Here is a 24,713-nt window from a genome sequence, read left to right on the forward strand (position 1 = left end):
TGAAAGACACATTGCCATTAATCTCTGCAAAATACTCCCCCTCCCTTTGAACACTTATCCCAGCATTCTTGCCACTTTCTGAAGCACTTCCTGAAGTCCTCTTTTGTGAGTGGCTGTTGTGGCTGCCTCGATGTCCTGAATCATTTTGACTGGGGAAGAGCTAGAAGTCCCATGGTACCAGCTCCAGTGAAGAAGGTGGATGAGGACACACCGTAATGTTCTTTTTTCTTTTTTTTAAAGATTTTATTGGGGAAGGGGAACAGGACTTTATTGGGGAACAGTGTGTACTTCTGGGACTTTTTTCCAAGTCAAGTTGTCCTTTCAATCTTAGTTGTGGAGGGTGCCGTTCAGCTTCAAGTTGTGGTCCTTTCAGTCTTAGTTGTGGAGGGCGCAGCTCAGCTCCAGGTCCAGTTGCCGTGTTCTAGTTGCAGGGGGCACAGCCCACCATCTCTTGCGGGAGTCGAACCAGCAACCTTGTTGTTGAGGGGATGCACTCCAACCAACTGAGCCATCCAGGAGCTCAGCGGCAGCTCAGCTCAAGGTGCCGTGTTCAATCTTAGTTGCAGTGGGCAGAGCCCACCATCCCTTGCGGGACTCAAGGAATTGAACCGGCAGCCTGGTGGTTGAGAGCCCACCGGCCCATGTGGGAATCGAACTGGCAGCCTTCAGAGTTAGGAGCACGGAGCTCTAACCGCCTGAGCCACCGGGCCGGCCCCCATAATGTTCTTATTTGACAGAAATTGCCGTATACCAGAGCGATGTGTAACACGGAGCGTTGTCATGATGGAGGCTGATTTACGGCACACTTTAAAAAAACACCTCAACCATAGAACAAGTTGAAACCTGTCACACACTGTTACTGAGTTTCAAATTGAGGATCCCTGCCTTGGTGGTGGTTGGCAGTAGCATTCACCATATGTTTTGATCACAACAGAAAGGCTCTGTGTCACACATTGCTTCTGGTATGGCAATTTCTGTCAAATAAAAACAACAGTGTATCCTCATCCACTTTATTCACCAGCTCTGGCACTCTGCGACTTCTGGCTCTTCCCCAGAGTCAAAATGACCATGAAAGGTAAACGTTTTGAATTAATTCAGGACATTGAGGTAGCCAGGGCGGCGCAACTAAAGACACAAAAGAGGACTTGCAGAACTGCTTCAGAAAGTGGCAAGAACGATGGGATAAGTGTGTGTTCAAAGCGAGGGGGAGTATTTTGAGGGGGATTAATGGCAGTGTTTTTTACTGTAATAAATTTTTAAAATTTAAACATTCACCGTATTTTTTTATCACACTTGGTATACAGAAGCTGTAACTTTGTATGCAATATGTTATTCTAGCTGGAATTTAGACCTTGCCCTTCTTACCTGTTTTTATTCTGGTAACTAATCTTGGAGCTGCCAACAAGAATAAGAGGTGCTTTCTGAGGACAGGATCTTTGGTTTCCTTGTTGAGTATTAGATATCCCTGCAAAGCTATAGGGATACATACAGGCTTTGTCTTTTGGATCATTCATCGTCCTCCCTTTACTCCTTTTAGTGTGTACGAAACCATTGTTTAAATTGTAAGTGCTGGATACACTATTTTGATGCTTGTCTCCCGTCATAAAGAATTGTGTGTGCAAAACTCCGCTTTTTATATAGTAACTCTTGAATAATCTAGTTTCCTGTTGAAAATATTTTAAAACATTTTCTTGACTACATTTCTTGTTTAAAGTTATTTAGTGTGTAATTTTCCTCTCTGAGTTGTCAGCATCTGAACTGGACCTAATGTGGAGTTAGGCAACATTCTAGAGATTTAGCTTGATCTCTACTTTGCATTGTACAGGTATTTGTGTATCGGCTTAGTTTTTTTTTAAGGTGATTCTGGCAACAAACATCTTTAAGGATTTAATTTGTGGTTTGGTGATTATGTAAGACTGTTGCTGGGGGGGAAAAGTCTTCATGAAGTGTAAAATAAACCTTGATTTACTCCTGAAACAGTTGGAAAAACAAAATTCTCATTGTTGAGCATATCCATTATTATCCTCTCCCTTCCAATTTTTTATTTTTCAAACTGCCCTTTTAGAATAAAATGCTATGTGTTTAATGTTCATTAATTCATTTAACTTTTATGACAAATTTGTTAGTGTATCTGCTTTTCAGAGATGAGGAAATTGAGTAAGATTATATACGTTGCTCAAGGCTGCACAGATGTGGAGTCAGGATTCTAATCCTGGCTGCACATATGTGGAGTCAGGATTCTAATCCAGGTTGCGCATGTGTTTTCGAAGCTCTTGTTCTTAAGCACCCTGCCTATACTCAACATACACTTTCATATTTTTATCCTTCAGTATGGAGTTGTTTCTTTGATTTGACCTTAAAAGTATTGCTTTATGGGTCCTATTTCAGTCTTTAGAACTTGTTTGCAAACATGTAAATATGTGTGGCCAAGAAACTTGTGAGGTATATGGGAATGCCTGTACTTTTCTGTCACTAGCATAGGAAATTTTATTATTCTTTTTCTTCTAGGAGAGGGACTGGGAAAGGAAGTCTAAAGGTAGCGCAAGTACAGTATTTAGCATGGTATAAACATTTTTTTCATGCTTTAAAAAAGTATGCAATATGAAGACATGCAAAAAAGTGCAAAGAATAATACAGTTAGTACCCATGTATTTAAGAGAGAAATTTAATAAACTTAAAGTTCTATCGCCATAGCTAAATCTAGGATTGTTCACCCCTTCTCCTCCAACCAGTCTTCTGATTTTGGTGTTTATGATACCTAAGCATTTTTCAAGACTTCTATTAAAAATGTATGCATTCCTCAACAAAATAAAGTTTCATTTTTGTGTGTTTTTCAGCTTCATATAAGCTGTGATAGCGATTTACCTTTGTGATGTATTTTTCTGCTCAGCCTTGTTTGTGGGATTCATTCGTGCTATCTTGTTTTTCATTTTCACTGCTGTATAGTATTCGTGGTATGAATGTGCCACTTTTTTAATCCATTTTCCTGTTTGTACTCAGAGAGTGCTGCCAAGAATTTTCTTGTATATATTTTCTAGACTTGGGAGAGTTTATCTAGGTTTTATACCTAAGAGTGGAATTGCTGGGTCATAGAATGTACACATCTTGGACTTTATTAGACATGGTCACATTATTCACCAGAGTGATTATACCAACTTATACTCCCAGTATAAACATTTCTGTTGCTACCTATGTTAATGACACTTGATATTATTAGACTTTAAAATTTTTGCCATTCTTAAGAGTATATAATATTTCACTGTAGTTTTAAATTGTATTTCTGTGATTACTAGTGAAGAGGAATCTTCTCGCATATATATAGCCATATAGGTTTCCCTGTTTTTGAATTGCCTGTTTATCGCCTTACCCTACTTTATTTTTAGCATCTATCATCATTTGACATACAGTATATAGTTGTTTGTATGTCTCATCCCACCTGAGGTCAGTTTCTCCTTTTGTCAGTGTTTTATCTCTGGTGCCTAGGACAGTGCCTGGCATATGGTAGGTGTTCAGTAAATATTTATTGAATAAAAGTAATCTTTTTTTACCTAAAAGAATTTTTTTGCCTTTTAATTGATTTGTAGAGGTTCTTTACTCATGTATAGTCTAGCGTCTGGATTTTAATCCTTTGGTTATATGTATTGCAAATATACTTTCCTAGTATGTGGGTTCATTTTGATTTTCTAAAGCATATAGACTTATCAAGCTTTACCTTTAAGGTTTAGACTTGTAGTATCTTATTTGAAATTCTACTCTGGATTCATACACATATTCACCTATATTTTCTTCTGAGTTTTAAAGCTTTTCATCTTTAATATTACTTGCTTGTGGTTTTTTTTTTTAGTCCACTTGGAGTTTATTTTTGTCTGTGATGTGAGATAGGTGTCTAGTTTTACTTTCTTCATATGATTGGTTTTAGTATTTATTAATATTCTGAATCTCAAGTCCTAACTTGTTTTGGGGTTTTGTATTGTGGCCTTTCTACCATTGTACCTTTGTATGGTGGCTTTTATATCTTTTTGCCAGGCTTAAGTCTTAACTTTATACATGAGAAATTGGAAAAATAGTAATGTAATCTAAAACCAAATTTACTGGAAATAGAAAGCAGGATTGCTATATCAGGGAGGGAATGAGTCAAACAGCTGAATTAAATCTGTTAGAGGGAAAACTCCATTTATAAAAATTACTTTGACAAGTGAAAATAGTTCTCTTAGTAAATGGAAATTGCAGTTATACCATTTTTATAGCAATCTATTTTCCTGGTTAAACAAGAATATAGAGCTGATTCTGGGGAGCTATTACAGTGCTTATAAATGCTGTGGAACTAAGATGCATGTTGTGAGAACCCTCTGCTTAGGTAGCTCTGGGATTTAGTATTTTGTGGGAAGAGGGTTTTGTTTCCCTAATGGTGTTTGTAAATTGCTGTTGGGTGAACATCAGCTGCAAAGCAGCTGAAAATTAATTTTCTAGAATTAGCAGAACCAGAGAATATAGACATTTTGGATAGATTTCCAAAATTGCTGATAAGATTATTTTTAATAGTAAGTTTGGTTGAAAATAAGTTTGATAGTACTCTGAGAAGTAGTTTTGACCTTCATGTCAAATCTAGTAGCTACTTTTTTAAAAGAAAAAGAAAAGAAAGAAAAAAATTTCTGAAGGTGAATGTACTTTAGTGGATTCTCCAGCATGGTATGATCATATTTGTGATATTATTCTGGCATCAAATTCAGTCTCTTTCCTGTTGCTTGTTTACAGATGGAAACAAATATGACTCATCCAGAAGTTGGTTATACTGGTCTGATGACCTGTTTTAAATGGGCTGTTATTCAGATTACTATTTTGGATGGAATTTTTTTTAGTAAAACTAATAAGCATTTGTGGAACATAGACTCTGAATGTTCTGCCCACTTTTCTAGCTCTAAAATTGAATTTTTGACTGAAATTTCTTTTCAAATAGGCCTTTAGTGGGTTAGATTGATTCTTATTTAGCATTCCCTGTGATTAGATTTATTCTTAGTTAGCATTCCCTGTAGCTTCCAATAGAGTACATTTTAGCTAAATAAGTAAGATTATTTAGGAATGTTTCTAAAACCGATTTCATAAGGTACATTAAAAAATTTTTTTTCCTTTAGGTCATAAGTAACTGGAAAGAAAAGTGAGAAATCAGAGCTGCCTGGATGAAGTTTGTGGCTTAAGGTTCTTTAACAGGCAAAAGGGGGCCTGATGATGTGAAAGAACTAACGGTCAAGGAAGGGCCTGTAGGCTCTAGTTTTATGCAGAGCTCGCCTTATTGGGCAGATCCCTTCCTTTTTCCCTTCTGTAAAGCTAGGGTTGTGCTAGATAGGCTCTCTCAGAGTGCTTCCAGTTCTTAATGCTCTGCGACTCTAATTCTAGTCATATTTGTCTAAAACTCTGATCTTCTGGCTCAGTGGTCTTGCACGTAGATTGGATTGGCTCATGGTCTCTTAATCACAAAAATCTTCACATTATGATTAAATCCAGTTGAGGCTACACACCCTATACATGGTCTAATGATAATGAACTTGATTCTCTAGCACTTCAAATCACAATTATATTTCGCAAATAACTATTTCAGAGAGATTTAGAACTAGATTCATAAGAGTTAGAATTAATTGTAGGCTGGAAGTTGTATTAATCTGGTTCTCAGCAGAATAATGATAATACTGAGCAGAGATAAACTCCTCTGTTGTATTACAAGCACCTGGAAGGGCACAACTTCTGATTCATCTTTGTGCTTTCTACAATGCCCTGTGAAGGAAATTAATAATTAGTTGTTACTCTTACTTGAGTGCTTGCTATATTATTAGGAACTATACTATAATTTAGATGTTTTTGTCATTTAATCATTGCAACAGTTTATGAGGTAGCGTTACTCCTATTTTATAGATCAGGAAACTGAGGCTTAAAAGAGTGAAAATGTTTTCAACTGGTTTTTATGTGATTCCAGAGCCTGTAATCTTTCTTGCCTCAACATGCTGTCTGGCAAAGACGTTATTCATATGGTGCTCTCACTGAACTGTTAACTTAATGAAGTATTTGTAAAATGTTCTTAAAATTTTTATGTACATTGTTTTGTATCTTTATGTTAGTATTTTTAGAAGAGAGGAACAGCCAGCCCTCATAGGCCAACTGAGTATCTTACTAATAGAACGTCCTCAAGGCGAGGCAGCAAGTAGTTGGTGATCGTGTTCCAAAGTAAAATATTTTTAAACCAGGGAGGAGGACTGGAAGTTGGGGATAGGGAGGGCAGAAATTAGGAAGGAGACCTCTTTTCATTATATGCTCTTGTACAAGTTTTTGGTGTTTTGTTTTGTTTTGTTTTTTTTTTAAATTGGGAAAGGGGAACGGGACTTTTTTTTTTTTTAATTGGGGAACTGTGCTTTCAGGACTTATTCCATGTCACGTTGTTGTCCTTTCAGTCTTAGTCGTGGAGGGTGCCGTTCAGCTTCAAGTTGTTATCCTTTCAGTCTTAGTTGTGGAGGGCGCAGCGCAGCTCCAGGTCCAGTTGGCCTTGTTAGTTGCAGGGGCGCTGCCCACCATCCCTTGCAGGAGAGGAGGAATCAAACAGGCTCCTTGTGGTTGAGAGCCCACTGGCCCATGTGGGAATCGAACTGGCAGCCTTCGGCGCTCCAATCGCCTGAGCCACTCGGCAGGCCCTATGCTCTTGTACAATTTGAAATTTTTACTGTGCATGTGTTACTAAAAAGAAAAAACTAAGAAACATTTTAGTATGTTTAGGCAAATAAAACACTTTATGTTACAATCTCAAGTTCTATGATTCTGTACATTTTTTCCTCTTTTAAAACTTCATAGGTGACAACATGGATGAATCTTGACATTATGTTGGGTGACATAAGCTAGACATAAAAGGACAGTATGTATGATGTCACTCAGATGAGGTAGCTGGAGTAGTCAAATTCACAGAGACAAAGTAGAATGGTGGTTACGGGGAGGACACTATTTAATGGGTACCCAGTTTCAGTTTGAGGTGGATGGATGGTGGTGATGGTTGCCTAACAGTGTGAATGTACTTAATGCCACTGAACTGAACTGTACACTTAAAAATGGTTAAAATGGTGAATTTTGTGTTATGTATATTTTACAATAGTAAAAAGAAAAACTGTATAGCTAATACTCATTTGTCAGTCAATGAACATGTAACTAGACACTAGGAATACAAAAAGGAATTTGATCTGGTATCTGTTTGTTATCAAGGAGCCATTTAGTTTAGTGATACTGCTCTAGTAGTTTTCAAGGAAATAGAGGCTTATGTTGTAGGGAAATGGTAGCTTATAAAAGTTTTGTAATGTGATGAAAAGATGATAAATTATGGGAAAGTAGCTTTTGGGGTTTCAGGGGTAAGACACAGTCTTATCTGGTGGTCGGTGGGTCGGAGGACTCAGATGATATGTTATTTTGCTTTAGGGCACCTCAACATGATTTTAAAAACCACCTGTCTGTGTAGAAACTGTCAGGTGCACAGATGGCATGTAGATCCCTTGTAAACTGAGAACCTGTGGCACAGAATAATGATGTCATTTATGGGGCAGACTCAGCATGGGATCAAGTATAGCCTGGGTTTGTTGCCAGAGTGTTCTGCTTCTTTAAGAGGTTTTGAAGACGTAATAAGCATCTTATATTTTGAGTCTGCCTGAGTTCTCAAGAGAAAGAAGGTTATTGTAACAGCTGTATACAATGTCAGAGAGACAGTAGACTTGGAGGGGGGGGCTATCACTTTGTGAGGGGTACGAATGTCTAATCGTTATATTTAGTACACCTGAAACTAATATAATAAAAAAAATGTACAACAAAATAAAAAAGAGAGAAAGAAGGTAATTGTTTAATAGTGTGACTACCCGTACCAGCTGGCTGCAGTCCTTTTGTCTTTTAACGGCCATTTTGACATTGGCCTGATTAACAATATAGTAATAATATTTATTAAGTACTTACTGTGTGCTAAGCACTCTTTCAAGAACATTACACACGAATTAATTTATTCAGTTTTTTCATAACAACCCTGTGTAATAGGAACCAGTTTTACAGATGAGGAAACAAAGATAGTAAGATTTAATCAAGGGACTTATCACAGGCCTCACAACTGCTAGTTGGTGGAGCTGGGGACAAACTTAAGTAGTCCGGCCTTAGAGCTCTTTCTTACTATTTGTTGGGCCAGTGCTTGGGAAATTTGGAATGGTTGATTACTGATTTTATTTGCCTTACTGTAAGTTGCTGGGCGTAAGTATTAAAAAATGAGTTTCTGCCATTTGAGACTCTTGAGTTTTCGGAAATACTGCTCAGTGTTTATCCTTGTTTGGCCATTTGCACTAAATGCCTTTGCTAGGCAAGTGATGTAGAACCAGAGTTGGCAAACTTTTTCTATAAAGGTCCAGGTAATACTTTAGACTTTGGGGCCAAGGGGCAAAATTGAGGATATTATGTAGGTACTTACATAACAGAAGAGAAAACATTGTTTTAATTGGCAGAATTCAGAATACAATACTTGAATACAATTCTTGTAATACAGGTCTGTTAGAAGAATGGGATTCTTTTTGGGGGGATAACATTTTACTTGGGTTGAAAGTTAACTTCATCTATCAAAATTGATGGCAAATATTCGTCTGTGAATGTTGAAATCTGGAATGACATTTTACGTATGTCATCTTTGAAAATGTCTTCACACAGAGAGGTACTGCCAAGTACTAATAATCCATGAGCGTATGATTTTTTTTGAGCACAGGATTTTTATTTTTATTTTTTAAGATTTTATTGGGGAAGGGGAACAGGACTTTATTGGGGAACAGTGTGTACTTCCAGGACTTTTCTCCAAGTCAAGTTGTCCTTTCAATCTTAGTTGTGGAGGGTGCCGTTCAGCTTCAAGTTGTTGTCCTTTCAGTCTTAGTTGTGGAGGGCGCAGCTCAGCTCCAGGTCCAGTTGCCGTTTTCTAGTTGCAGGGGGCACAGCCCACCATCCCTTACGGGAGTCAAACCAGCAACCTTGTGGTTGAGAGCCCACTGGCCCATCTGGGAATCGAACCGGCAGCCTTTGGAGTCAGCGCGGAGCTCTAACCGCCTGAGCCACCGGGCCAGCCCGAGAATAGGATTTTAATTGGGCATATTCATCACTTGGAAAACAGAATTCTGTTAGATTCTTGATATTTGCTTTTTAGCATGTAATTGCACTGCAGATTAGTCATTTCCAATTGAGGATTAGATGGAAGCTCCTCAGTTGCAGTTAGATGGATTTTGAAAGATGGTTATTTCCTTGGTACTTGCATTGAGGTTGGAAATAAGTTGAAACTATAGTTGGAGCTAAGAAAATATGTCTGCTTTAGATTTGTGTGGGAATGGAGATGTCATTGGTTGTTTTAACATTTGACAGCAAGAGAGTGAATAAAGTAACTTAACATTACTTGTGATTGAAACAATGTTAAAATTAATTTGCTGCATTGTTTCCCAAAGTGCTATTTTGCCTTGTAATTTTTGATTGAATTCATTAAGAAACGCCAAGTCTGCAGGAAAAGATAATTTCCAAAGCCATTCAGTATTCAATAATAGTGTTTAGTAGTGCGCCCTCTTGTTGAGGAAATTTCCAGATTTTTAAGCCCTGAGCTTAAAAAAAAAAAAAGTCAATAAAATTTACCACTGCTGCGCCATTGAACTATTGTTTGGTAGGCAGGTCAGGACTCACTTTCTATTTTTGACAAAAGTTCACAGAACTGACAATGGTTAAGTCTACAAAAGTAAATTGAGAGCAAATGAAAGTCATTCTTGACAATACTGGCTCAATAACATGTGATAGTTTAAAAATTTTTTGGGGGGGCCTGGCCTGGTGGCTCAGGTGGTTGGAACGCAGTGCTCCTAACACCGAGGTAGTGGGTTCGATTCTCATGTGGGCCAGTGAGCTGCGCCCTCTACAGCCAAGATTGTGAACAACGGTTCTCCCTGGAGCTGGGCTGCCCTGAGCAGCCGGAGGTGGGTGTAGGCTACTGTGTGCTGCCCTGAGTGGCCAGTGGCCAGCGTGTGAGTGGCTGGCAGTCAGCGTTGAGCTGCTGTGAGTGGCAGACCGGCGACCAGCTGCCTCAGCCGAGAGGACTGCAAGGCTCATAATACCAGCATGGACCAGGGAGCTGGGTCCTACACAACTAGACTGAGAAACAGCGGCTTGAACTGGAGTAGGGGGGGGAGGCAGAAGAAGGGGCAAAAAATAATATAAAATAAAATGATGTTTAAAAAAAAATTTTTTTTTTTTGCAGAGCACCTGCTGGTGAAAATAGGGAATAATCATATGCTTTAAATACTTGACATTTTCACAAGCTTTGTAAATTGGTCCAACTAAGCCCTTTCTTCACCACACACATTTTTAGCACAGTCATTTTGTGACACCTATTATCAGATTCAAGTTCAGGTTGTATTGAGTTAGTGTTCTTTCAACTTGAAAAAAATTCATACAGATTAATCCATACAGATTATTCAAACAGGCTAACTCTTCAGTCACTTCAAACTTGGCATTGGCTTCTCCAGTAAACAATGAGCAAGGTCAGTAATAGCTGTTGAATCATCAAGAGCCAAGGAATACCACTCAAAGTCATTTGCCTTTTTTCTTTTTAGACAAATGCTTTATTTGAACAGTTTCAGATCTATAGAAAATCAGGAAATAGTACATGTATACGTTTTCCCTGTTAACATCTTAGTATGGTACATTGGTCACAACTAATGAACCAGTATCAATACAGGTTTTTTTTAGTTTCAGATGTACAAAACAAATTGATCAGACATTTATACCCCTCACAAAGTAGTAATCCCAACAAGTCTACTACCCCTCTGACACTGTACATCGCCATTCCAATACCAGTGACTTTCCTATGCTGTACTATTGATAAGTTCTTAGCTAAAACCCATGTCTTCTATTCAGATTTCCTTAGTTTCTACCTAATGTCCTTTTTTGTTCGAGGATCCCATTTAAGACAACACATTTAGTTGTCATGTCTCCTTAGGCTCCTCTTGGCTGTGACAGCTTCTCAGACTTTCCTTGTTTTTGGTGACATTGACAGTTTTGAGGAGTGCTGGTTAGGTATTTTGTAGAATCTTCCTCAGTTGGGTTTGTCTGATAGTTTTCTCATGATTAGACTGGTGTTGCTGCTTTGGGGCAGAAAGACCACAGAGGTAAAGTGCCTTTTTCATCACACATGAAGGAATACATGCTGCCAGTGTGACTTACTGTTGGCGCGAACCTTGACCATCTGGCTGAGTTTCTCCAACGCAGGTTACTCCCTCCTGTTCCCCTCCATCCAGTACTTTGTGGAAGGAAATCCCTTGAAGTGCAGAATTATGTTCCACCTCCTGGGGAGAGAGTATATACATAAATTATTTGGAATTCTGTGTGGGAGCTTGGTCTCTTGACCCATTTATTTATTCCATCATTTGGGTCTATTAATATGGACTCATGGATATTTTATACTTCGAGTTATAATCTGGTACTACTTTATTTTGTTCATATTTTTCCGAATTTAGCTATGGCTATTGAGACTTTTTTTTTTAAATTGGGGAATATTGGGGAACAGTGTGTTTCTCCAGGGCCCATCAGCTCCAAGTCATTGTCCTTCAATCTAGTTGTGGAGGGCGCAGCCCACCATCCCATGTGGGAATTGAACCGGCAGCCTTGTTGTTGAGAGTGTGAGCTCTAACCAACTGAGCCAGCTGGCTGACCCTCTGGAAGCTCAGCGGCAGCTCGTTGTCTTCAGTCTAGTTGTGGAGGGCGCAGCTCACTGGCCCATGTGGGAATTGAATCAGCAATCCTAACCAACTGAGCCATCCGGCCGCCCCTGGGAGCTCTTTCAGTTGGACAGGAGTGTCCTTTTGACAAACCCCAATGAAGATTGTGGCTTCTTTTTTGTTTTAAAGCACTTCCTTACTTTGTGGCCCTTCAAGATACTCCAACCTCATCCTGTGTATTCCCTGCCCCAGCCCTAGAACCAGCCATTTTCCTAAGGAGTCCCGGTTTCTTTTATTGGAAAGGGGTATTAGAAATTAAGATCTGGGTTTTAAGTGTGCTCGTTGCTACTGGAATGTTATTGCGTCTAGGTCTTCTCAGCTGACTGAGCAAGGAAACATATGTGTGTATACTAACATATGTGTTCCATATACCTAAAGAATATATGTGTGTACACATACAGGAAATGTGTATATAAACACATTCTGTGTACTTATAGAAATATCTTTGAATAGTTCTGATATTTCTGTGTGTCCATTTGTATCTATATTAAGCTAAGTATTAGTTCATAATGGTATCTCCAACTAATACAGTTCCATGTCAATGATTTCTAACCTTTTCCTCTTTTTTGTCTATAACCTCCCACTGTCTCCCAACAGTGAGAAACTTGGCTCTCACCATCTGCCATCCATTTACTTATTAATTCCAGTATGCACATACAGTGGTTTCAGAATCGTTAACCCAAACCCCCTTGGGAAACAACTCTTATCAACTAGAATGCGGTGGTTTTGTGCAGTTTCTTTTCCATTTATTCTTCCCTATTCCACTCATTCCCACAGTTACTTAGGTCAGCACCTTTCCCCTCCACCTGCCGTATTTTTTAATTGACTGCTGATGTTGCTCTCATTGTGCCTGATTCGAAAGCCAAAAAGCTAATAGTCTTAAGTTCATTTTCTCTGGACACATTTCTTTGGCTGCTGTAGTCAAACATGGTTTAATTAGCCCACTATAAATAACAAAGTAATTAATAGTATAGCAATATAGTAGTAGCAGATTTCCTTGTTACCCTAACAAATGAACCTCTCAGGAACTTAATTTGGTTTTAGCCTCATTTTTATTTTTTGCGAAGATTTTCTGTGTTGTTTTAAACTTTCTGATTTTTCTACTAGAGTCTGTGAGTTGGGACTATTGTGATGAGTGCTTAGTTAAGTAATGTTGACATGTTGTATCCCTGGCACAGCTATGGTGTCATTTCATAATAAACATTACTTTACCATCTAATTCGATAATAAAATGATCCACACGCCACATTGTGCCTTAAATGGGTAACAAAGTCTACTTTTCTTGTTTTGACATAATGGATATGCACTGGTAATTTAAAAATAATAAAATGTGATGCGACGGAATGCATGGTACTTGAAATGTTGTTGAGTTATAACTTCACTGCAAAGTGGTGAGATCACTGCATGCAACCTCTGTTCCAACTACTCAGCTTTGCTGCTGTAGTGTGAAAGTATAAAATAATGAACGTGGTAGTGTTCCAATAAAACTATTCATAGATGTTGAAATTGGAATTTAATAGAATTTTTTATACATCATGAAATACTCTTGAATTTTTTTCAACCATTTAAAAATGCAGAACCCATTATTATCATGGGTGGTACAGAAACAGGTTGGGCTAAATTTGGCCTGTGTGCCATCATTTGCTGACCTCCCCAGTGTAGAGAAGGTCTTGTATACACGACCCTTTGGGAAGTATCTGTCTTTCTCTCCAAGGCCATTTATAGTAATTCCACAGTGTTGGATTCAATCTTGGTTCCTGCTGTTACCGGGGAAGCTACATGGAGCAGACATTGCAGTTCTCTTTGGTAAAACGTTAAAGGTTTATTTACTCAGCTGTCATGATCTTATCAATTCCTGATTTTTTTCACTGGGGATTGGCCAAGATTAAATTTTGTTATTGATTGGCTACTTTGGGTTAATTTGAGTAGAAGAGACACTGTCTTCTTGTTTGCTTTTATTGGTGTCATGTTTTTGAAGATAGAACACATTAGTTCATCAGTATTTATATAAGCACGTTATGCCTGGTGGCTTAAAGGACTGGCTTTGACCTCAGTTCATAAGAGCATGCAAGGTTATCCTTGTGTTTCCTTATGTTCTGCATCTCAAAAAATTAGCAGGGGTGCCTGAGATGAGATAAAAAAATTTCAGTCTTCTTCATCCGTAGGAGGTACAAATATGGCCCTAGAATATTTGTGTTCACCGTTTCTTTTGATTTAGGAACTGTGTTATGGAAGGTCTAGTAGCATATAGGACTTTGGAGTATTCTGAGCTACACCCGGGTCTAAGCTACTGCTGTCCTTTACCTGGGTGATTGTAAGCAATATCTACCAGTTCCTTCTGCCCTTGCTCCATTAAAGTCTGTTCCTCACTCAGCAGCCAAGATGATCCTTTTGAAACATAATTCTGGTCACATTACTCCTTTGCTCAAAACACTCCAGTGGCTGCCCACATTACCCAGAGGAAAACTAGAGCCCTTACGATGGCTTGCAAGTCCCTATCCATTCACTCATATCTCTGACCTGGTGTTCCAACTGCTCCCTGACAACTTTTTACATTGCAGCCACACTTTTCCTCCCTCAGATACGCCAGGCGTGTTCCCTCCCTAGGGTCTTTGCACTTGCCGTTTTTTGTTTGGTTCCCTCTACCTTCAGTTAAGGCACATCACACTCTTCAAGTCTGCTCAGCTGTCTCATGAGAGAGGTCTTCCCTGACCACTTTATATAAAATTGTAACTCTTATTCACCCATGTACCCCCACCTACCCCCTAGAATGCAAGCTCCAGGAATGAAGAGATTTTTACATTGTTGACTCTCCATTGCCTAGAATAGAGCCTGGCATTGTAGTAGGCACTTAAGTGGACAATTAGAAGGGAAACTGTAGAAGGGGAAAAAGTATCTGACTAAGGGAGGTTCAGGAGACAGGCCAAAACGTATGCGTGTGACTGTCCAGGTGACACAGGTAGGACAGTTTGGGGTTGTGGTGTATGGACTGGTGGTAGGGGTGACTCAGGGCTTCAGGTGTCTCCTTTCTGTCACAGAATAACTAAGGGCCAGAGACTCAGGTCTGCTTCTCCACCCATTGTGGTGTGAAAGATTGAAGACTTGTTGGGATGATAAAACTCACCAACATCCAATAAGAGGTTAAGTAATAGGAAAGAAACAGGATGGGGTAGTAAAATGGAAGCCTGTGTGTTTGCTGTCTGGTTAGAATTTTAAGAATGGATGTATTGGAATAGTCCTTTTTAAATTCAGTGAGTTTTAGAGTAAGGTTTTTGATCCTGTAGCCTTTTCCTCAGACTAGTTGGTGTGAGCGCTTGTACCCAGTTAGAAATAGGGAAAGAAGTTTTGGCTGATGTAACCTAGAATAACCTGCAAGGCTGCAAGGATATGTGCACAAGTAGTTTGAAGCAATGAGTTTTTGAAAGTGCTGTGTTTTTACTAGTTATCAACTAAGTAAATATAGATCAACATTATTAATTTGGTAAAAGTTTTGAAAACTGACTTCATCTGGATAAAAGTCTTATCTTAGTAGCTTTAAGAGTAAATTTTTGTTGGCTTGTTTGAAGAGTAGGTTTTTGTTGCCTGTTTGTACTGTTAATGGCCTGATTACCTTTGGTATAGGTCAGGAGTTTATTGCTTGAGTAATTCATTTATTCAGCAGACACATATCACTGTCAGGGAAATTGACATATGAACAGATTGAATGAGATGAGTGTAAGGAGAGACGTGTAGGGTAACAGAGATGCAGTCCCTGACTCACCTGGGAGAGAAGAGCCAGGACTGCTTGCTGGAGGAGGAGACCCTCAGAGGAATGCGGAGGAGTTTGGTGAGAGGGGAGGAGGCTTTCTAGGCTGAGCCTTCCTCATGTACCAAGAGAGCATAGTTTACATTCCTTTCTTTCCTGGCTAAGTAGGCAAGGGTTAAGCTATGTGTAAGCCACAGGTTTCAGAAAAACCGTGATCGAGTGAATGCTAAGTAAGTGAAAAGAAAAGGTTAACATCAGGCCTGCATGGATGCCTTCCTACTTTATTAGTAATGTGAATGAAGCATAAAGCTTTATTAATAAGCTAGAAGTGAGGATGTTAACTACATACATGAGCTTGTTGGTTTTGGAACTTTGTTTTCTTATTTGTTTTGGTAACACTCTACATAACTATTGTATGACCATGTTAGTAATGTTTAGATCTGAGAATATTTAAAAAACTGGATCAGAAGAGAGGGTGTGTGTGTGTGTGTGTGTGTGTGTGTGTGTGTGTGTGTGTGTGTACACGTCTACGTACTTTGAGGGATGAAGATGGGGAGTTATTTTAACTTGAAATGTATTTGTTAAATTTAGTTCAGCATACCTCGGTTATTTTTTTGTTGTTTCACAGATACCTAATTCTTCTGAAGTAATTCTCCAGGTTGAATGATGAAGTTTGTGAATTAGTCTTGCATGATACAAACCGTAGCACCTGAAGTGTTGCCAGTGAAAGTATCAGGGTACTCAAGAGGAAGGTTTTAGTTTTTTATGCTGCAGCCTTACCAGAGGAAGTCGGATGGATAAAAACGTGAGAGACAGACAGAGACTCTCAGGCTAGTATACTTTGAGAGAGAAGCTTGTGCCCGCTTGAAGTGAAGTTGAGGACTAGAGTAGAGGTTTTGCTTATCGATTTTAAGTATCAGTATTTCAAGATGCAATCTGCAAGGGTTGGGTAGCTATTTATCACTGTTTGTTCTCCTCATTTCCAGAATTGTATCCTGACTGTAAACTGGAGACGCCAGCGGCACTGCCAGTGTTCCTTGAGGTAGTGTGTGTTTGGGATCTGGTGCAAGTCGAATCACTCATAAGGTAAATGCATGGTCGTAAAAGGAACTAATGACTTCACTGACTTACAAAACCAATCTTACATTGAATTGTTTATTGATAAAATTCCTTAATGGAAGTTCTGGGTTCTGACTAAAGCAGTGTTTGTTTTTCAGTTTAACAAACTGAAATAAGATGACAAAGGAGCATTGCTGTCTTCTCTGATTCCTTTCTAAGTTGTAGAATCAGCAGTTACTTTTTATTTTAACTAACATTTGAGTTTTTTAATAACATATGTTTATTCATTTGGAAATACTGAAAAAGGTCATCTATAAACTTGACCTACGTATAATTATTGTTAATATTTTGGTGAATAGTCTGTTTATGCATATGTTACTTGGATATGTGTATTTAATCAAAATTGGGGTTGTACTTGCTTGTCACCTGGTTCTTGTTAACAAGAACAAGTTTTTCTCTGCATTTTTAAATGACTCATGGTATTTCATTATGGATGTGCCATATAATTTATCTAGTTCCTTTTTGGTAGACATTTAGGCTCTTCTCTCATTTTTCCCTGTCTCAGATAACTATGTAGTGGACATGAATAAATGCAGGTACACAGTTGACTTTTTCCCATAGTTCATTTTCTTTTCTTTAAAAAGTATCTTATAAGTGTATTTGCACTTTTTTTTTTACTTTATTAAAACATATACAAAACTCCTATGCATAGATACATCAGACCATCATCTCCACAGGGATTTTTATGAAAAACAGCAGTCCCTCTCTGCCCCCTTTCTAGTCCCTAGAAGCAATCATTTCCAACTCTTTACTCTTTCTTTTGGTTTTACGTTTAAATACAATCTTATTTTGCTACTTACTGATTTTCCAGTTTTTGGTATTTATTAACTTCCCACCTCAGATAGTAGCAGTTTTCTGTAAGAATTGCCCGACACCTCACACATCCACATTTGTTGTCACTCTGGTTTTATAATGTAATTTTGGTTAGATCAGCATTCACTGTTGATGATATTATGGTTATGTGTAGCTTATTCACAGCCAAATCATGTTACATGCTATAGTTAGTTTTCTTTTCTTGTACAACTTTTTGTCTTCTCTGTTGATACCTTTTTTTTAATCTCTTTTTTTTCTCTATGTGCTTAGTTTCTATATTTTTATCAGTAATTCCTCTCTAAACACTACCTAGAAGAGTCAATCTTCCTCGAGCATTTTAGCTAGATTATAAATTTTATCTTGTGGAGATACCTTCTGATCTGCTTTGTCCCGATGTGTGCTCGAGGTAGCTGCGCAGCTGCCATACCTGCCATCCCAACATCATCATCATCATGATTTTTCCTTCCTCTCTCGTACTGGATCCCATTATCTTTTCCCGTATCTTCTTGACTTATCTCTTGTTTTGGAGGAGCACCTTTCTCCATTAGCTTCCTGAAAAAAGGCTATACAAGAAGTAAAATTTTTAGACATGCGTATCTAAAAATGCCTTTATTCTGCCGTCACATTGGTCATTAGTTTGGTGGGGTATAGAATTCTAGTTTGGAAATAATTTTGTTTCATAATTTTGAAGATATTGCTCTATTGCCTTTTGGCTTTCAGTGTTGTTGAGAAGTCAGTTACATTGCATGTAACCTGTTGGTGATCTATGAGACTTTAAAACTTTTTTCCCCCAATGTTATGAAATTTCATAATGATGTTCTTGATTTGACTGTTTTCATCCAATGTGGTGGTCATGACCGCTCAGTGCGCTGAAACTTATGTTCCTCAGTTTGTGAAGTTTTCTAGAATTACATCATTGATTCCCCCTGTCCCCCCTTTATTTACTCTCTTTCTGGAATTATTTGGATCTTGGATCTTTTGGACTGATCATGCACATTTATCTTTTGTTTTTGCTGTTTCTTTCTCTGTGTTTTTGTTCTACTTTCTGGAAGATTTCCTTGGCTATGTTTTCTAACTTTTGTTGTCTTTTATTCACTTGTGTTCATCTATCTATATCTGTCTATCTATCTAGATTTTATATACACACACACACACACACACACACACACACACATTTCATATTCAGCAAGAGTTTTGTTTAATCCTAGTTTTTCATACAACTCTAAATAACCTCAGTCTCTACAAGACATAGCTATGCCCTTCATACATTTGCAGAAACTTGTACCTTCTACAGCTGCAAGGACAAACTGACAATAGTTGGTTCTTTATATTTTCCCATTTGAGTCATGGAGTCCGATTGCAATAAATTACAAACCACTTCCCACCTCTCCTGAAGGCTTTTCAATTTGCTAACATCATGGATGATAAGATTTATTTTATTCTGGTAAGAACATTTAAGATGAGATTTACCCTCTTAACAGATTTTTAAGTGTAGAATACATTGGTGACTAGATACCATGTTGTGCACCAAATCTGTAAACTTCTCATCTTATTTAACTGAAACTTGGTGTTCACTGACTAGTAACTGACCATTTCTCCCTCCCCTTGCCCCGTGATAACACCATTCCACTCTTTGAATCTGTGAGTTTGTCTCGTATTTTAGATACCTCATATAAATGGAATCACGCGCTATTTGTCTTTCTGTGGCTGGCTTATTTCACTTAGTGTAATGTCTTCAAGGTTCATCCATGTTGTCACATACTGCAGAATTCTTTTTTAAGGTTGAGTAGTATATTGTATGTGTGTGTACACATTTTCTTTATTAATTCATCTTTGATGGACATTTAGGTCCTTTACACATCTTGGCTATTGTGAATGGACTGCAGTGAACATGGGGGTTCTAATATTTCTTCAGGATCCTGATTTCAGTTCTTTTGGATAAATACCTAGAAGTGCAATTGCTGAATATGTGTTCTTTTTTTTTTTTAAAGATTTTATTGGGGAACAGTGTGTACTTCCAGGACTTTTTTCCAAGTCAAGTTGTTGTCCTTTCAGTCTTAGTTGTGGAGGGCGCAGCTCAGCTCCAGGGCCAGTTGCCATTGCCAGTTGCAGGGGCGCAGCCTACCATTCCTTCAGGGAGTCGAGGAATCGAACTGGCAACCTTGTGGTTGAGAGCCCACTGGCCCATGTGGGAATCGAACCGGCAGCCTTCGGAGTTAGAAGCATGGAGCTCTAACCGCCTGAGCCACCGGGCCGGCCCCAGTGATAATCTTTTTAATAGTTTTAGACAGGCCTAACAAATAGACACTAATATTTTTTTTAATGGCTTGCTTTTTTACATTTCTTTAACAGGAATTTTATTTCTGTTTATGGTAAGAAGATGGAATCTAACTTTTTGTACCACGTTGTTAATCAGTTGTCCCAACTATTGCTTTATTATTTTTCCTAATGATTTGAAAGTATTATAGGGTATATTTCTGAACTTTGTATTTTGTTCCATTTATCTGTCTAACCTTGTGTTAATAATACTGTGTTTTTAGTATTGAAGCCTTATTCATCTTAAATACTTAGTGATGCAAGCCTTCCCTCTCCAGCCTCAGCAAACAAAACACAGTTATTTTCATAGTTCTTTTTGTTTTTTTGTAATCCATACGGAAATACGGCAGTTCTTCAAGAGACTTAAGTATTGGAAATTAAAAAATAAAGAGTAGAAGGACATGTACATAGGAAGCCAGTTGGCATAATTTTTTAAATAAGCATACTGGATTTTAACCTCTAAGATTCTTTTCTTTGTCTTTTAAGGCTGCTTTTCATGTGTGTTTTTTTGATTCATTCAGTTAGCAGGCACTTGAGGGCTTATTACCGTGCCTGCTGTCTGTTCTAGGGAAAGCAGCCATGAGCAAGACAAACTGGGCGCTGACTTTCTGGTTTGGGGAGGCATATAAGATCATTTCAGATTTTCCTAAGTGTTAGGAAATCAATAGGACCACAAGATAACTTGGGGGTGGGGGAGCAGTGAGGTTTCCTTAGATAATATACTAAAGGAAGACGTTTTCAAGTAGGTGATGAGCTGAGATCTGAAGGATGAGCAAGGAACCAGCCATGCTTACTTGAAACTAGCAGAATGTTTATGTGGAGACAATGGCAAGTGTAAAGGTGCTGAGACTATAAATGCCTGGCTTGTTCAGGGAGCAGAAAGAAGACCGTTTTTGGCTTGGGGAGAGTGGTAGAAAGGGGAGATGATCGTCTGAGATAATTTTGGAGACATAGGCAGGGGCCAGATCATTGAGAATTTTGAAACTATGGTGAGCCAGAGCTTTAATTGTAAATATGAATTTAGTTTTGTTCCTTTTTAAAAAAGCAAAATACGTAAGATGTCCTGGGAAATAATTAGACCTATTTCTGTAGTAGGTTATATGCTGTACTGAAGGAAATCCCAGAGGGGAGCCACACTGACCACATGTATCTGAACTAAGTTCTGGTTGAGTGTTGGATCTACCTGGGTTTGAGGTAGTTGAGTTGTCTTCAAATTTAGATAGCTTGCAATAATGCCTTCATCATTTTATTTTTATTTATTTTTTCGCCTTCTTCCGCCTACCCCCCCAACTCCAGTTCAAGCCGTCGTTTCTCAGTCTAGTTGTGTAGGACACAGCTCCCTGGCCCATGCTGGTATTAGGAGCCTTGCACCCCCCTCCCCGCCCCCCAGGCTGGTCGGTTGGTCTGCCTCTCATGGCAGCTGCAGGCCACTCACACGCTGGCCACCAGCCGCTCATGGCAGCACACAGTAGCCCATGGCAACACATAGCAGCCCACAGCAGCTCACGCTGGCTGCTGGCCACTCGCGCTGGCCACGCCGCTCACAGCAGCACAAGGTAGCAGGTGGCAACTTAGCTGACCTCAGGCTGCTCACCGCGTCCCAGCTCCAGGGAGAGCTGTTGTTCACAATCTTAGCTGTAGAGGGCGCAGCTTACTGGCCCATGTGGGAATCGAAATGGCAACCTCGGTGCTGTGTTAGGAGCACTGCGCTCCAGCCACCTGAGCTATTGGGCGGGCCCAGTTAATTCATTTTAAATGGAAGCAACACGTTGGGTTCTTTTTTGTTTCCTTTATAGACTCAGGTGACTGGTAAGATAAAAAATGATAGCAGATCTTGAAATCATTTTTTGGTTTCTTATGTAGAGTTGTGTGTATATTTAAGACATTCTTTTCCCCTCTTCCCAACTTACCTGGTAAAGTACAGATGTAAATGGTGAAGTAAGATGTAAATAGAAAGACATCACGTAGCTAACAGGATAGTCTTAGTGGATAGAAATTAGAAACTGCAAAAATAAATCACAAATTTAAAAGTGACGAAATAACTTTGGGTCAAGTTCAAAACTTGAACAATTGAAAAGACATAATCATTGTTATCTTTTAGGATAGCACCGTCCAAGCAAAGTGGTGTGAACCACACGTAATTACATTTTCTAGCAGCCACATTAAAAAAAATAAAAAGCAGATGAAATTAATTTCAATGATTTATTTTATGTAACTTAATATATCCAACACATTCTCCTTTCAACATGTCCTTAATATAAAAATAGTTAAGGGGCCAGCCCGGTGGCTCAGGCAGTTAGAGCTCCATGCTCCTCTCCCAAGGCTGCCGGTTCGATTCCCACATGGGCCAGTGGGCTCTCAGCCACAAGGTTGCCAGTTCAATTCCTCGAGTCCCACAAGGGATGGTGGGCTCCGCCCTGTGCAACTAAGATTGAACACGGCACCTTGAGCTGAGCTGCCTCCCGGATGGCTCAGTTGGTAGGAGCACGGGCTCTCAACCACAAGGTTGCCGGTTCAACTTCTCGAGTCCAGCAAGGGATGGTGGGCAGCACCCCCTGCAACCAAGATTGAACACGGCACCTTGAGCTGAGCTGCCGCTGAGCTCCCGGATGGCTCAGTTGGTTGGAGTGCCTCCTCTCAACCACAAGGTTGCTGGTTCGATTCCTTGACTCCCACAAGGAATGGTGGGCAGTGCCCCCTGCAATGGCAACTGGACCTGGAGCTGAGCTGCGCCCTCCACAACTAAGACTGAAAGGACAACAATTTGACTTGGGAAAAAAAAGTCCTCAAAGTACATACTGTTCCCCAATAAAGTCGTGTTCCCCTTCCCCAATAAAATCTTTAAAAAAAAAATAGTTAAGCTATTTTACATTCTGATTTTTGTACTAAGTCTTCAAAATCCTGTAGTATTTATTTTATATCTATAGCTCATCTCACTTCAGACCAGCCTTATTTTAAGAGCTCAGTAGCCACATGTGTTTTGGACAATGCAGCTCCAAGAGCTCATACTTCTGAAGGAATAGATAAATAAATATGATTTAGTTATTGAACAATTACCTTCCCATATTCCAAACTCAAAGCAGTGATAGACTAACATACGAAATAAACTCCAACACAAATACTTTTTCCCCTCTAAACCTGTGTGTGATAGATTTGTTTGAGGAAGATGATTTGATCCTATAAAAGACCAGTGTCTATCAAAGATGTCAAACAACTTATTTCTTATAAAGTTGTAAACAAGCTTTATGTAGAACTCCATGTAAACCGTGGATTTCGGTGCATCAGTGGTGGGAGGACTGTTTTACAAAGAGAGATCATAACCCTAGTCCTTGGAATCCGCAAAGAATAGCTGTCAACCACTGGTTCTGAATCCCTTTCCAGGTTTTCTGAATAAGAATCTTAATAAATGGCCTTTTTAAAAGCTCTGTAGGTGATTGCAATATGTACCACTAGTTCAGCCCAAAGTATTAGTAGTAATAATTTCATTTTAAAAAATAAGTAGTTGAGTGTCATGATTGGCTGTTTAGTTTTCAGAAAGGTTTGCCATAATGAGAGCTGGTAGGAAGCCATAGTCCATTAGTTAACATAGGCTACAGTGTCTTTATTAAGTTAGAAAAGCTAAGAGTTTCTCTTCAAAAAATGAGAAGAACATATTCCCTGATGGTAACCCACACCCATTTAAAACAGGAACTAAAATTGCTGTTACCCTCCCCTAAGAATATAGGAGAAGAGCGCCTGGGGGGTGAGTTGAGATTATTTAAATTAATGCTGTGTTTTTCATGCTAATGATGAACGTTTAATTGCTTGGATGATCCTGAGCTTAATAGACATCTATGGAGCAAATTCTCAGAAGATACAAGTTGCCTACACTGGGGATATTGTGATGAACAAGTTCCAAATGAATGGCCCCCTCAGCTTGCTGTGGATTTTCTCTGCTAACATCTAGCAGCAAAGGGATTTGTTCTCTAAAGGTCATGGCCTTAGAATATGACCTACTCTTGCTTCTATATATCTCAGTGCAGCACATGCCAATTTAGCCATTAAAGGTAAAAAACACTTGATTGTTCTGTGTTGGAAGATCTGATTACTTACTACTAATAGCAAGAAAATGGAATCAGTGGTGAAGGCTGTTTGCTCAGAGAAGTTCCAACCTGGGGTTACTCTGGGGTTACAGCTAAATACAGCCTATGGTGTGAACTCATCTGCCGTATGGCAGGCAGTTAACATAGACTTACTAATTTAAATTCCATGGCGATCACTTTTGGAAGATTGAGAGTATCTTATCCAGCTAAGGAATGGAGGAGCTAAGATTTGAACCCAGTTCTTTTTTGGTGTCAAAGCTATTACTGTCACTGGTCCATTATTATAAAGTGACTCACATCAAGGGTTCAGTCCATTTGGAAATTTTAAACTGAGTATTTGCTTCAGCATATTCCCTCACTTATACCCACCTTTATGTCCATCTTGAAGTAGCATAATGTTAAGGAAAACACTGAATGAAACCTGAATTCTAGTCCTCGCTCTGTTGCTTACTATGTGTTGGGATTATGGGTCCCCTTTCCATCCAGCAGGGATTTCCTAGTTATCTGTCTACCTTGGCATAACTGAGATAGGAATACCATTACCTCTGTCTTTTTTTTTAATAAACTTTTTGTTCGAGATTAGTCTAAGATTTACAGAAAATTGCAAGGATAGTACAGAATTCCTGTATTAGTTTGCTACGGCTGTTGTAACAAAGTGCCATAGACTGGGTGGCTTATACGATGGCAATTTATTGTCCCACAGATCTGGAGGCTAGAAATGAATAAATCAAGCTGTTGGCAGGATTGGTTCCTTCTGAGACCTGTGAGTTCCAGGCCTCTCTCCTTGGCTTATAGGTGGTCATCTTCTCCCTATGTCTCTTCACATTGTCTTCCCTCCACATATCT

The 24,713-nt window shown here is 39.0% G+C and overlaps 1 protein-coding gene across 3 annotated transcripts in view; it reads left to right on the plus strand.

Moving 5' to 3' along the window:
* The window catches only part of THRAP3 (thyroid hormone receptor associated protein 3), a 71,856-nt gene that overhangs the window by 13,348 nt on the left and 33,795 nt on the right, over positions 1-24,713 (plus strand). For all 3 annotated transcript variants that reach the window (XM_074334402.2, XM_019726532.3, XM_019726531.3), the window contains exon 2: positions 16,524-16,623. The gene's annotated coding sequence lies outside the window, so the exon portion shown is untranslated. The remainder of the gene's footprint in view (positions 1-16,523; positions 16,624-24,713) is intronic.

This window comes from Rhinolophus sinicus, chromosome 14 (genome assembly GCF_057876585.1).
Source record: "Rhinolophus sinicus isolate RSI-liver-muscle chromosome 14, RSI-T2T, whole genome shotgun sequence".
Lineage (NCBI taxonomy): Eukaryota > Metazoa > Chordata > Mammalia > Chiroptera > Rhinolophidae > Rhinolophus > Rhinolophus sinicus.